This window comes from Lissotriton helveticus, chromosome 6, assembly GCF_964261635.1.
Source record: "Lissotriton helveticus chromosome 6, aLisHel1.1, whole genome shotgun sequence".
NCBI lineage: Eukaryota > Metazoa > Chordata > Amphibia > Caudata > Salamandridae > Lissotriton > Lissotriton helveticus.
Window position 1 is genome coordinate 1,658,410,399 of NC_136067.1, and position 12,319 is coordinate 1,658,422,717.

Here is a 12,319-nt window from a genome sequence, read left to right on the forward strand (position 1 = left end):
CACTGGGCCAGGGACAGACTAATTTGCATATAGCCAGGTTCTGAGCTGGGATGGGGCAGTGAGCTAAATAACGGTGATGGATCAAGCCCTGATCTTTGGACTGGGTAAGAGTGGTCTGCTTAATTCAGACACTCTGTTCATCACCACCCCCTTTTCTGAATCGTTTTTGACCACTATAGGTGTGGCAGGGTATACTCAGACATGAGTCCCTTGCTCACTGCTCCATCAGGATTCAAGCAAGCCGGGCCGACGACGCCTGAAATGGCAGAAACTGGTCCCCGGAAGCTTGTCTCCTTTCTGGTGAAGAATTGGCTTGGTAGTTTGGTCTGCCCTGTTCCCATGAAGCACTGGGCCAGGGACAGACTAATTTGCATATAGCCAGGTTCTGAGCTGGGATGGGGCAGTGAGCTAAATAACGGTGATGGATCAAGTCCTGATCTTTGGACTGGGTAAGAGTGGTCTGCTTAATTCAGACACTCTGTTCATCACCACCCCCTTTTCTGAATCGTTTTTGGCCACTATAGGTGTGGCAGGGTATACTCAGACATGAGTCCCTTGCTCACTGCTCCATCAGGATTCAAGCAAGCCGGGCCGACGACGCCTGAAATGGCAGAAACCGGTCCCCGGAAGCTTGTCTCCTTTCTGGTGAAGAATTGGCTTGGTAGTTTGGTCTGCCCTGTTCCCATGATGCACTGGGCCAGGGACAGACTAATTTGCATATAGCCAGGTTCTGAGCTGGGATGGGGCAGTGAGCTAAATAACGGTGATGGATCAAGCCCTGATCTTTGGACTGGGTAAGAGTGGTCTGCTTAATTCAGACACTCTGTTCATCACCACCCCCTTTTCTGAATCGTACAACTACCAAAAGGCCTTGGGAGTATATCTCTGACCAGGATGCCTTAGTGAATATGACATGATCCCAATGCACATAGCCCTGCTTCCGTTGTGAGGTCAAAGAATCATCTGTATGGATGCATCCTCAAAGTCAAACATGCCTTCTCAGCTAGAACTCTGTAGTTGACTCTCATACATATCCCACATCAAACGGCAATGTCAGTCAATGGGATTACATAGAAATAGTGGGAGCAACATTCTAAGGGCCCAATAGGAACACTCTTTGCAGGATACCTATGCGTCTATCGGGGGAACCATGAAAGACTGGGGCAGTGGGCTATTGTTCAGTTTAGCACATGCTTCACAAACTCCATGAACACTGGACCTGGGAACTGAAGAATTTCAGGGACAACCAATAGAATAACCAAGTGCTGGGCATATGTAGGTAATGGGTAAGTGCAACTTATGACCGCAAACACAGCATTAACAGCATCTGGCACACATCTAGAGGAAGAAACTGAAGGGTACACACTACAAACTGGACATGTGTGGATGCAGAACTACACAAAGGTATAACAAATCGACACCCTCCATGTATGGCTACACAAATATATAACTTTAGCAAACCTAACACATACCCAACCTACATCATAGGGAGAAGGGCAAGCTAAATTAAGATGAAAGTGGCCAAATTGAAATACTTGCCAAACGGAAAACCACACAATGCAATGTCACCCCATTTGGTTGTAATCCCACATATCCATTCAATTACTGTGTCCCCTTGTCCAAGTAACTCCGGAACAGGTGCAAAGGTCAGATCACATTCACCACACCCAAAGGATCACCAATTTGGGTGAAACTTACACAACTGTAGTCGCATGTACTTAAAGAAGCCATAAAAGCCAGGTGCATAAAAAGTAAGAGCAGGACAAATGTGTCATCAAAATGTACATTTATTTTAGTAAAACAGATGAGAACAAAGGTCAATGACCAGTCCAACATTACAAAGTGACCCAGCACAATTCTGTACCACTCTACATGCCTAACATGACACTGCCAGGGAAGCCTCTCCAGGAAAGGGCATCTCATGGGCTGGCCAGGCACCTCAAAGTTGTAACTAGGGAGGTTTGGTGTCAGTATTGGGAGGAGTTGGTTTGACTATGGGAGGAGAAGGCAGTGGCCATGACAGAGGAAAGGCCAAGGGAAAACTGAGGGATTTCCATGGGAGCCTAGGAAGGTGGTATGACAAGGGGTGGGCTTTGGGATGTAGTGTCTGTGTGTGTACTGGGTGTGCCTGTTGTTGGTGCTGGTGTGGTGTCTGTTGTGTCTGGGCTGTATATGTTGGTGCAGGCTCTGTGGGTATGTGTTTGGAGGGGCTGGTGAGAGAGGTGAGCGTCTGTACAGTGGGTGCATAACCAGACTTCTTGCTGCCTTTGTGGGGGTATGCGTGTGCTGCTTGTGGATGTTGGTGTGGGTGCCTGTTTATGTTTGCGTTTACTGCTGACAGGTGTGGGTAAAGGAATTTGGGATGTGGAAGAGACAGGAGGTGGGGTGGAAGGCTGGGGTTGGGGGAAGGCTGCTATCAGTGAGGAGGCCAGAGCCTGAATCAATCTCTGTAGGACAGATACTACTGTGAATGCCTTCTAGGTAGTCCAGCATCTATCCCAGCTGGCTGGACAACACCTGCAGTGCAGTCTGTCCAAGAGAGATCGATCAAAAGCCTCCTCACTCAGGGAAGGTGGGGACACAGAGGCAGGGGATGAGGTGCCTGGACCAAGGAGACGCTGTACTCCTTACAGGAGCAGATTTGGACGACTTGTTGAGGAGCAGCAGGGAGGGTGAAGATGAAGCGGGGGTGGCAAAAAGGATGGTGTGGACACAGGTCCTGTGGGGTTTGCTGCCACTGGAGGTCAACTCTGAAGATAATGTTGATTCAGACTCCTCCAAGGAACACTCCTCACCCTCTGGGCCACTGCCTCAGTCGGTGTCAATCTACTGACCGAAGCACTCTGGCCAGTTGCAACCCAATGTCGTCGACACGGTCTCCCGTGCTTGCCTCGGTTGAAGCTGAAAAGACAGTTGAAACAGGTATAAGACATCGGTGTTAAATCAATCTACAAACAGATCACAACAATAACCTCATCAAATGGCCACAGATCACTCCACTGACAAGGTCTCCTATAGCTTGTATGGAGACAAGGTGGCCCTAAGTTTACTGTCAGCAGCTGCACAGATATCCATGGTACCAGACCCCACCTATGGCTAGGGCTAGGGACATTCCCATTCCACATTGGTCCTGGTTGGAACGCCATCCTCAGATTGCATGTCTACAACTCTATTGAACAGTAAAAGGCTTAAGAGGTTCAAGTAAGCTCAAGTCCATGAAAATGAGGTGTCACCTGTGGCCAAAAGGGAAGTTTCATGACACCACCCAAAATACTTATCACACACAAATACCAATGTATTACAGTGTGTGAACACTCACATATGACGACACCTAATCTGCACTTCAAACCCTGATGTATGTCATCAGTCAGTGACTGCACCTTCAACATTGGGCATGTGTAGTCCACATAATTCCATACTCTCATATCAATGCTATTGAGGAACAATTTGTGAGACACAACTGTAAGTGGACATATTGTGCACTGCATAACCTCAATATTTAGACATGACTAATAAGAGAGATCAATGTCTCTATGCATGTCTAACAAACCCTCCCATGTCTACTCACCCCTGTCTGTATGTATACATTGCCTACATTCCCAACATGAATAAAAATTGTTCTTTACACATTGCCCAACACATACAAATGTGGAGGACTCTCATCCTTAACCTACGTTGACAACATGCATTTGTGACGAACCATGCATTCCCATAGTGACACCTGTCATGAGTCCTGTATTGTTACTTTGATGATGAACTTACAGATAGCATTGCAACATGTGGCAGGTCAAGGATTTGTAAGCATGTGGTGTCTTATGCATCAATACTAATTGCCACAGACAAACAAACATCTCAGATACTTTCTATGTTGCATGTTATGGAAGTAGATGGAGGAGACAATAGCAAAGGCAGAAATAATAGCAAATAGGACATTGTGATATTGTGGCAGTTCTTGACGTGTAACTTACCAATGTCCACTACCCCAGGTATTCCAGACAAAACCTCACCATGCAGGATGGCCAAGACCTTCTCCTCCCAGGGTAAGAATTGTAATGGCGTGCTAGGACAGCCACCACCAGTCCTCTGTGTCTCCAGGTGGTGGCTGTTGTACTTGCTGCACACCTTCTGCCTGAGGTCATCCACCTCTTCCTGATGTCTTACTGTGTGCGCAGGGTGGTACCAACAGCATTTACTCTGTTGACTATCCTGTCCAACATTTTCCTTTTCATACTCTATGGAGTGTGCTGGACTTGTGCTCCAAACATTTGGGGCTCTACTCTGAGGATTTCATCCACCATGACTGTCAACTCTTTCTCTGTGAAGGTTTTTTTGTTACTGACTTGGGGAATATGACTATGGGAGAGAGTATGTGCCTTGATTTAACTAGGGAAATGGGTATATTTGTGTCCTTAAAAAATATGAAGGTGGTGGAAAGTGCTTAAGGGGAAGATTTTTAAAAAAGGTGTGCCTTATCCTAAATTATCCGAGTGTGGTGCAGATCTTAGTGTGGCCTGTCTTCTGGCCTAAAGTTTGAACGCCAAGGATTCTGGTCAGGGATGGGGTGTGTTTTATAGTGTGATTTGCAAACATGTCTACTTGCTATTGCATATCAGGTGTGTATTTTTCAAAAGCATCCACTGGTCACAGTTGTAGTGTATTATTTGGCCTGTACCGTGGGAGCCAGCACCGACAGCAAAACCGCCATTTGTTGAGCACCACTCTGAGACCACCAGTACGAAGGTGTAGTCGTAATACGCTTGCCGCTTGGACCACGGGCCTGGCAGGGTCCATGGACACAGCACCAACATTTTGCACCGCCACGTGACCACATGGTGGACTGTTGTGCCGGGGGTCTGGGTTTCAGACTGCACAATTCGTAATACAGCTATAGGTCAGGTGCCGGCACAGCGGTGGCGCGGACTCTGCGGTTCTCAGGCGGTCATACTGCAAAACCCGTAATCAGCTCCTTTTTCATTTGAGCTATGACAATCTAAATTAATGTGTCATGGTGAATCACGGTGTGTGGATGTTAATGCTCTCCTGCCTCACCCACCATGTACTCCAAGGAGGCTAAAACTCTCTCCGATGAACACAGGAGAAAATAGGAACTGGGAAAAACACGTCACTATGTAGCGCCCTATCTAGGTATGGCTTCATCTTATTTGTTCAAGTCCTAAAGAGAGCAAACAAACAACATTGCTATTTATTCTCCTGAACTGAATCATCCAACATATTGTATACAATATATCTTTCAGAATTTGGTAATGCTCTGAAGCTATAAGAGCTATATTAGTCTACTGTCTAACTCCTTTAAGTGTAGTGATATATATTCCTTCAACTACCTTGAATAATATCAAATATAGTTCACAATATGTTCAGAAAGCCAAAATCAAATACATGGTTTAAAGTCTCTAGACAAAATGAAAGATTATTACTCCCATTCAAGACTGCAGCTTTAGATCGCTAAAGTCAATCATGAAAAATAGCATAGTTAAAGGAAGTTTCCAAGTCTATACCAAAGCTGATGGCAGTACTCCAACAACAAAATGATTCCAAAAGATAATCATAGCACAATTCACTCTTCAAACTGAGCAAAACATGGGCAGAAACAAAGTGGCCATTGGGAAGCAAGGTTCTTCCAGGTAAGCACCTTGATATACTTCAAAGATAGCAACCCCGCTTTCAGCTCTATCAAGTTTTCCAAGTCCATGCTGCTCTAGCCCAGGTTTTTTCTTTGAATTCTGGGACTATCGGTTGCATTTATTCCATTAGAAAACAGGACTACAAGTCCCAAAATTCAAAGGAAAAAAACTGGGATGAAGAAGCACATCACGCATGGACTTGGAAAACTTGGCAGCTATGAACCCAAGTCCACATTTGTTCTTGTTTGACATAAGATCTCCATTACATGGGTACCATCTTGGATTGGGAAAGATGTTCCAGACACACACTAGTTCGGCTCCATCTTGAAAGTATAGAATGTTACATAAATTTGCATTTATATTAATTACATTAAATCATTATTTAAGATATATTGTTCTGAATAACTAAAATATAAGTAACTATGGGCCAGATGTAGGTAGCCAAATACTGGTCGGTAACGGCCGATTTCGGCCGTTACCGACCGGTATTTGGCTTTTGAGATGTAGGTGGGTCGGAATTTACAGAATCGGTATATTTACAGATTCGGTAAATTTACCACTTCGGTATTTTACCGAATCGGTAAACATACCGATTCTGTAAATCCATATGTAGATGACACTCCTGAGAGTGCCACAGGCCCTTAAGAGTCGGTATTTTACCACCCAATCCTATTGGGTGGTAAAATACCGATTTCAGGTGTGCATGCACATCTGTGCATGCACACCTGTGCAATGTGACACACAGACATGCCCTTAGGGCATGTATGTGTGCCACATGGCACACAAGCCTGTAGTTGGGGTGCTAGAGGGTGTCAAAGTGACACCCCCTGCACCCTTGCAGGATTCGGTATTTACCGATTCTGTAAATACCGAATCTGTATTTCCCATTGATTCCTATGGGCTTCAAGGCCCATAGGAATCAATGTGAAATACAGATTCGGTATTTACAGAATCAGTAAATACCGACTCTTACAGAATCGGTAATTTTTTACCTACATCTGCCTCCTTCAAATTTACCGACTCTTAAATACCGATTCGGTATGGGTTGGTATTTAAGAGTCGGTAAATCTAAATTACCTACATCTGGCCCTATAAGTGTCCTTAATGTTTATGCCCACGTACCCAGTAGTGGCTCATATTGGAGTAAAGACATGGGGGAGGGGGTGGGAACACACAACAGAGATGACATTTTTTTTTACAAAAGAGGCGAGGGACAGGGGACAAAAAATACAAAATTAAACTTACCGGCTGCCATCCAGCATCATGTCCCACTCTTCCACTCCTCTCTGCTGCTGCAGGCAGGCACAGGCTACCAGCCTGCCCTGTGGCTAATCCTGAAGCTGCTCTCCCATGAGAACAGATTCAGGATTGGCCTGAACACCGATGATGTGTGCTCCAGGATAGACTGGGAATCTGTACCTGCTTCCTCCTCTCCCAACAATGCAGCTGGAGTTGGAGAGGGGTCACTGCGCATGTGTTTTTCAGCCGGCCTGAGCCAGCGAGCCAAAAACCACACGCGTAGTGTAGGTAGAGCCCACCACTCTCCCTCCTGCCTATCATAACCCTGGCCACGCCCCAAGCAAAATAAATTGATAATAAAATGGGTTTTGAACCCGTTTTATTATTGTTTTAGTTTCAGATTTTCTTAAAGTGCTGAAAGGAGGGGTGACGCTCCTCTGCCATAGCCGATGAGTCTTTGCTGCATGTATCTGGACTAGGCCCTGCAATGAAGCCTTGTCTATTCTTACCAGAAGTGATGCATACCATGTTGATGTTCCTGACATAAGGTGCCTTTCACCTTTTGATATGACATTGCAAAGCCTTTTATATAACCCTTGCCTACTCATTTTAAGTTTGAACTGCAAACATCTATAACATTTTGTAAAATATCTAAACAATAACCTGGGTGCAACCATATCACATAGTAATGAGTGGGCTTCTGCAAGTAACCAACAAGTAGCATTAGAAGCTTTGTAGTGGGACCTAGACAATACAACATAATTTCACCAAACATAAATGTGAACACAAATGTATTATGACATGAAAACCACTGGGAACAGAGGTCAAGACCCTAGCTTATCAGTTACCAGTATTCACAACACTCACTGGGGTTGGAATAGTTGTGTTTTAGTGGAAATAATTTCTTTTTCTTTCTTGTGTCCCCTCACTCACCAGGGTTTGCCCACGGTGACATGCTTCATCATTGGGGCCATCACAGACTACGTAGGATCACTTAAAGTGATGGAATATGTGTAGTGCAAACAGTGTCGTGAAGTGGAGTGGAATTAGTTTAAGTGGGTTAAAACTACCTACCTAGTGGGCTACAAATGATTTATTCTTGCTCCTAGGGGGTAAATTAAAAACGGGGTAGAATACTAGGGGTCCTAGTAGCAATGAGTTAGGTGTACCTAGTGATTCCTGTCAACATGTTTAGAGCATTCCCCCAAGTTCTTCTTCGGGACTACACAGGGACCAGCCCTGTGTTCGCCCCTCCTAATAGTGCTCAAGTGAGGTTTAAAAAGCAATTAAATACTGCAATAATAAGGCATGCATTAGTACATACGTAAAATGATAGTGACATAGTATATGGAAGGGGACCTAACTTTGCCCGCATGCGGTCCGGAGGTTGCAGTATAGGTGATTCTGCCTCAGTATCCTGATACTAAATTGAAGGGATACCATCAACTCTCTGCGTCCATGGGACAAAGTTAGGTCCCCTTCCATATACTACGTGACAATCATTTTACGTATGTACTAATGCATGCCTTATTATTGCGGTACAAAAGGGGGTGGTGATGGACGGAGCATCTGAACCAATCAAACACTCACACCCAGTCAAGAGATCTGGGTCTGATCCATCACCGTTCTTTAGCCCACTCTGCCACCCCAGTTCAGACATGGCTATATGCAAATCAGTCTGACCCTGTGCCTCATGGGAACAGTCCAGCCCGAAGTGTGGCAGGGTATGCTCAGGCGTGAGTCCCTTGCTCACTTTGCTCACTTTGCCACTGGATTCAAGCAAGCCGTGCTGAAGACGGCTGTAATGCCAGAAACCGGTCCTCGGAAGCTTGTTTCCGGTCCAGGGAAGGCATGACTTGGCAGTTCGGGCTGGACTGTTCCCATGAGGCACAGGGTCAGACTGATTTACATGTAGCCATGTCTGAACTGGGGTGGCAGAGTGGGCTAAAGAACGGTGATGGATCAAACCCAGATCTTTTGACTGGGTGTGAGTGTTTGATTGGTTCAGATGCTCCGTCCATCACCACCCCCTTTTGTACCGCTTTTGGCCGCCTTAAGTGTGACAGGGTATGCTCAGACGTGAGTCCCTTGCTCACTTTGCCACTGGATTCAAGCAAGCCGTGCTGAAGACGGCTGTAATGCCAGAAACCGGTCCTCGGAAGCTTGTTTCCGGTCCAGGGAAGGCATGGCTTGGCAGTTCGGGCTGGACTGTTCCCATGAGGCACAGGGTCAGACTGATTTGCATATAGCCATGTCTGAACTGGGGTGGCAGAGTGGGCTAAAGAACGGTGATGGATCAAACCCAGATCTTTTGACTGGGTGTGAGTGTTTGATTCGTTCAGATGCTCCGTCCATCACCACCCCCTTTTGTACTGCCTTATTATTGCAGCATTTAATTGTTTTTTAAACCTCGAGCACTATTAGGAGTGGCGAACACAGGGCTGGTCCCTGTGTAGTCCTGAAGAAGAGCTTGGGGAATGCTCGAAACATGTTGACAGGAATCACTAGGTACACCTAACTCATTGCTACTAGGACCCCTAGTATTCTACCCCGTTTTTAATTTACCCCCTAGGAGCAAGAATAAATCATTTGTAGCCCACTAGGTAGGTAGTTTTAACCCACTAAAACTAATTCCACTCCACTTCACGACACTGTTTGCACTACACATAGTCCATCACTTTAAGTGATCCCATGTAGTTCGCAAGTCGCAGCACGCCCCAGTCCGTAGAGGGCTGGGATGGCCCCAATGATGAAGCATGTCACCGTGGGGAAACCCTGGTGAGTGAGGGTACACAAGAAAGAAATTTTTTTTTCTCTCCACTAAAACACAACTATTCTAACCCCAGCGAGTGTTGTGAATACTGGTAACTGATAAGCTAGGCTCTTGACCTCTGTTCCCAGGGGCTTTCATGTCATTGTTAATTTGTGGAGGGTGAGCCTAAGCCTTCTTCCCTCTTTCTCCCCCTTACTTTTGAACACAAATGTATTGAAATTATGCAAATTGGGCCATCTATGAGAGTTCCTTTATAGGACACATTCGAGTTTGACACCTTAGATTTTCTTCAAGCACCCATGTGGTTAGAAATGTAAATATTGACATGGAAATAATAAGGATTTTATAATGTTTGCTACCACTGTGCATTTGCTTCTTAACTTTATTGTTTCACATTGCAACCTAAGGGCCAAATTTCAAGGCTTTAACGCCGCCATAGCAATTATTTTTTAAACTCTGCAGCAGGCTTTTTTATCGCCTTATTTACAAAGTGACGCTAGAGCCATCTAGCATCACTTTTTCACAGCTAGCGCCTAATTTCAACAACACCGGCTCGCTAGTGGCATTTAACGAAAATTATATGCAAGGTAGGTGTTCCCTCCGAGAAAACCACCCGCAAAACACATGCCACCATATATACAAGGATTTTCTGGAACACCGCTAATACTAAAAAACTGCATCTAGGTCCTATTAGTGGCAGTTTTTTCTGCTAGGGAAAAGCTGGTCTTAAAAATGATGCTAGCACACTTGGATAAAAGTAGAACAGACCCAAATCACTTTGGAAAGCTCTACCACGCCATGGAACTATTGCTATTGCAGCTAGGAGCACCTAGGAGACCACCACCACAGAGGCAGTGCAGGAGAAGAGAGCAGACACACCGCTAGCGGATTGGCCTCAATGACCTTAGGGAGGAGGAGGTCATTGCCCATTACAGGCTCAAGAGGGAGTCCATTGTCTGCCTTCTGCACCAGATTGCACCAAGGCTGCAGCCAACATCCCAGTGCTGAACCAACATACCTCCGCATGCCAAATTATTCTCTGTCTTGCACATGCTGGCATCAGGAACTTTCCAACCCACCACAGTCAGAGTGGCAGGAATATCTCAGATATCCTTCTCCAGGTTCCTGCCCACCGTCCTGGATGCCATCATAAGCCTCACGCCCCAATACCTCTACTTCTTCAACCCAGGGCAGCAATAACAAGACAACAAGTGAAGCTTTTAAGCCATTAATGGATTACCTCATGTTGGGGGCAATGGGCTGAACACATGTCCAACTTGTGCCTCCTGCGGATATATCACACATTTACCACAAGAGGAAGCACACCTATTCAATGAAAGTACCAGCAATTTTGGACCATCTAGTACTTTTTTATCAATGTCCTTGCCAAGTACCCTTGCAGTGCACAGGACTCATTCTTTCATCAATCAGCGTTTCCATAATGCAACCTATGGGGATGGCCTGCTTGTTGGTAAGTAAAGCTTAACCACATGACAGACCACAAAGCACTCAATCATGTAGGAACACATTGACATATAAGTCTTGGGTAGCATTAGACTGTCCATGTAGGAACCCATTGACATATAAGTCTTGGGTAGAATTAAACTGTGCACACGTTGTTTGTGTGGCCTCAAATACTTTCTCCATACCACATGGCAAATGTGCAACACTAAATCTACAAGTCACACATGCCGACACTGACTAAGCCAATGCACAAGCATAATGGGCTGAGGGACTAACATCTATGATGATGCGCAAGTGGAGCACATGCCCAAATCATGTCAATTTGGCAATGGGAAATATGTCTGCATGAGATTGTAAGGCCTGCAGTATGGCAGGCCACAACAAAGTTCATCTCTCATTCATCCAACGTTAAGACTGTTTACCATGGACAATGTGGTGGCCTTTCCTATCCCAAACCAATGTAGATCTCATCATTCTTACACGCATCCTACGTACAGGGACCCTGTGTTAGTGTGCAAGTGGTGTGCCACCCAAGGGGAGCAGAAAAGAGGATACATAAGCACAGGTCTCAATCCCATTTCCAATCTGAATGTGTCCAGCCTTCTGCATTACACATTGAAAGAGGGAATTGCACAGATAGTATGACATTGGTTCTGGAATCTGTTCCTTAAAAGATAATGTTATGTCAGGACGACAAACTGACAAGTGCACCATGGTGCAAAGGGGGGAGGGGGGTATCCCTTTACACACCATTACGTGATTAGGTGAACATAGAAAAACCATGAATTCCACCACTTCACTTTGGATGCTAGTTAGCTCAGCCTTTGCTACACTCACCGATTTCCAGTGGTAGAAAAACAACATGAGGGCCAATGTCCCATCCAATTGCAGCAAAGATCCTCAACTCACTAGAACACCCTCTTTAACTGTCAGGAGTACCCCACCCACCCTATACCCCACACCTCAGCTAGATAATCACATAACCACTGTGTCCCCAGTCGGATCCCATCATCTCATTATGTCGCATCCTCAACTGGATGACAAATCTATGGCCTCTATCTCCTCTCTGACTGTCTGCTCAACACACGATGACTCCCGAGTGGAGATACTTCCCCAAGCCATACGGTCTCCCCATGTAACTGACACTATCCCTCTCACCAACCCTATAACTCTGCCTCATACTAGACTTGAATCAGGACAT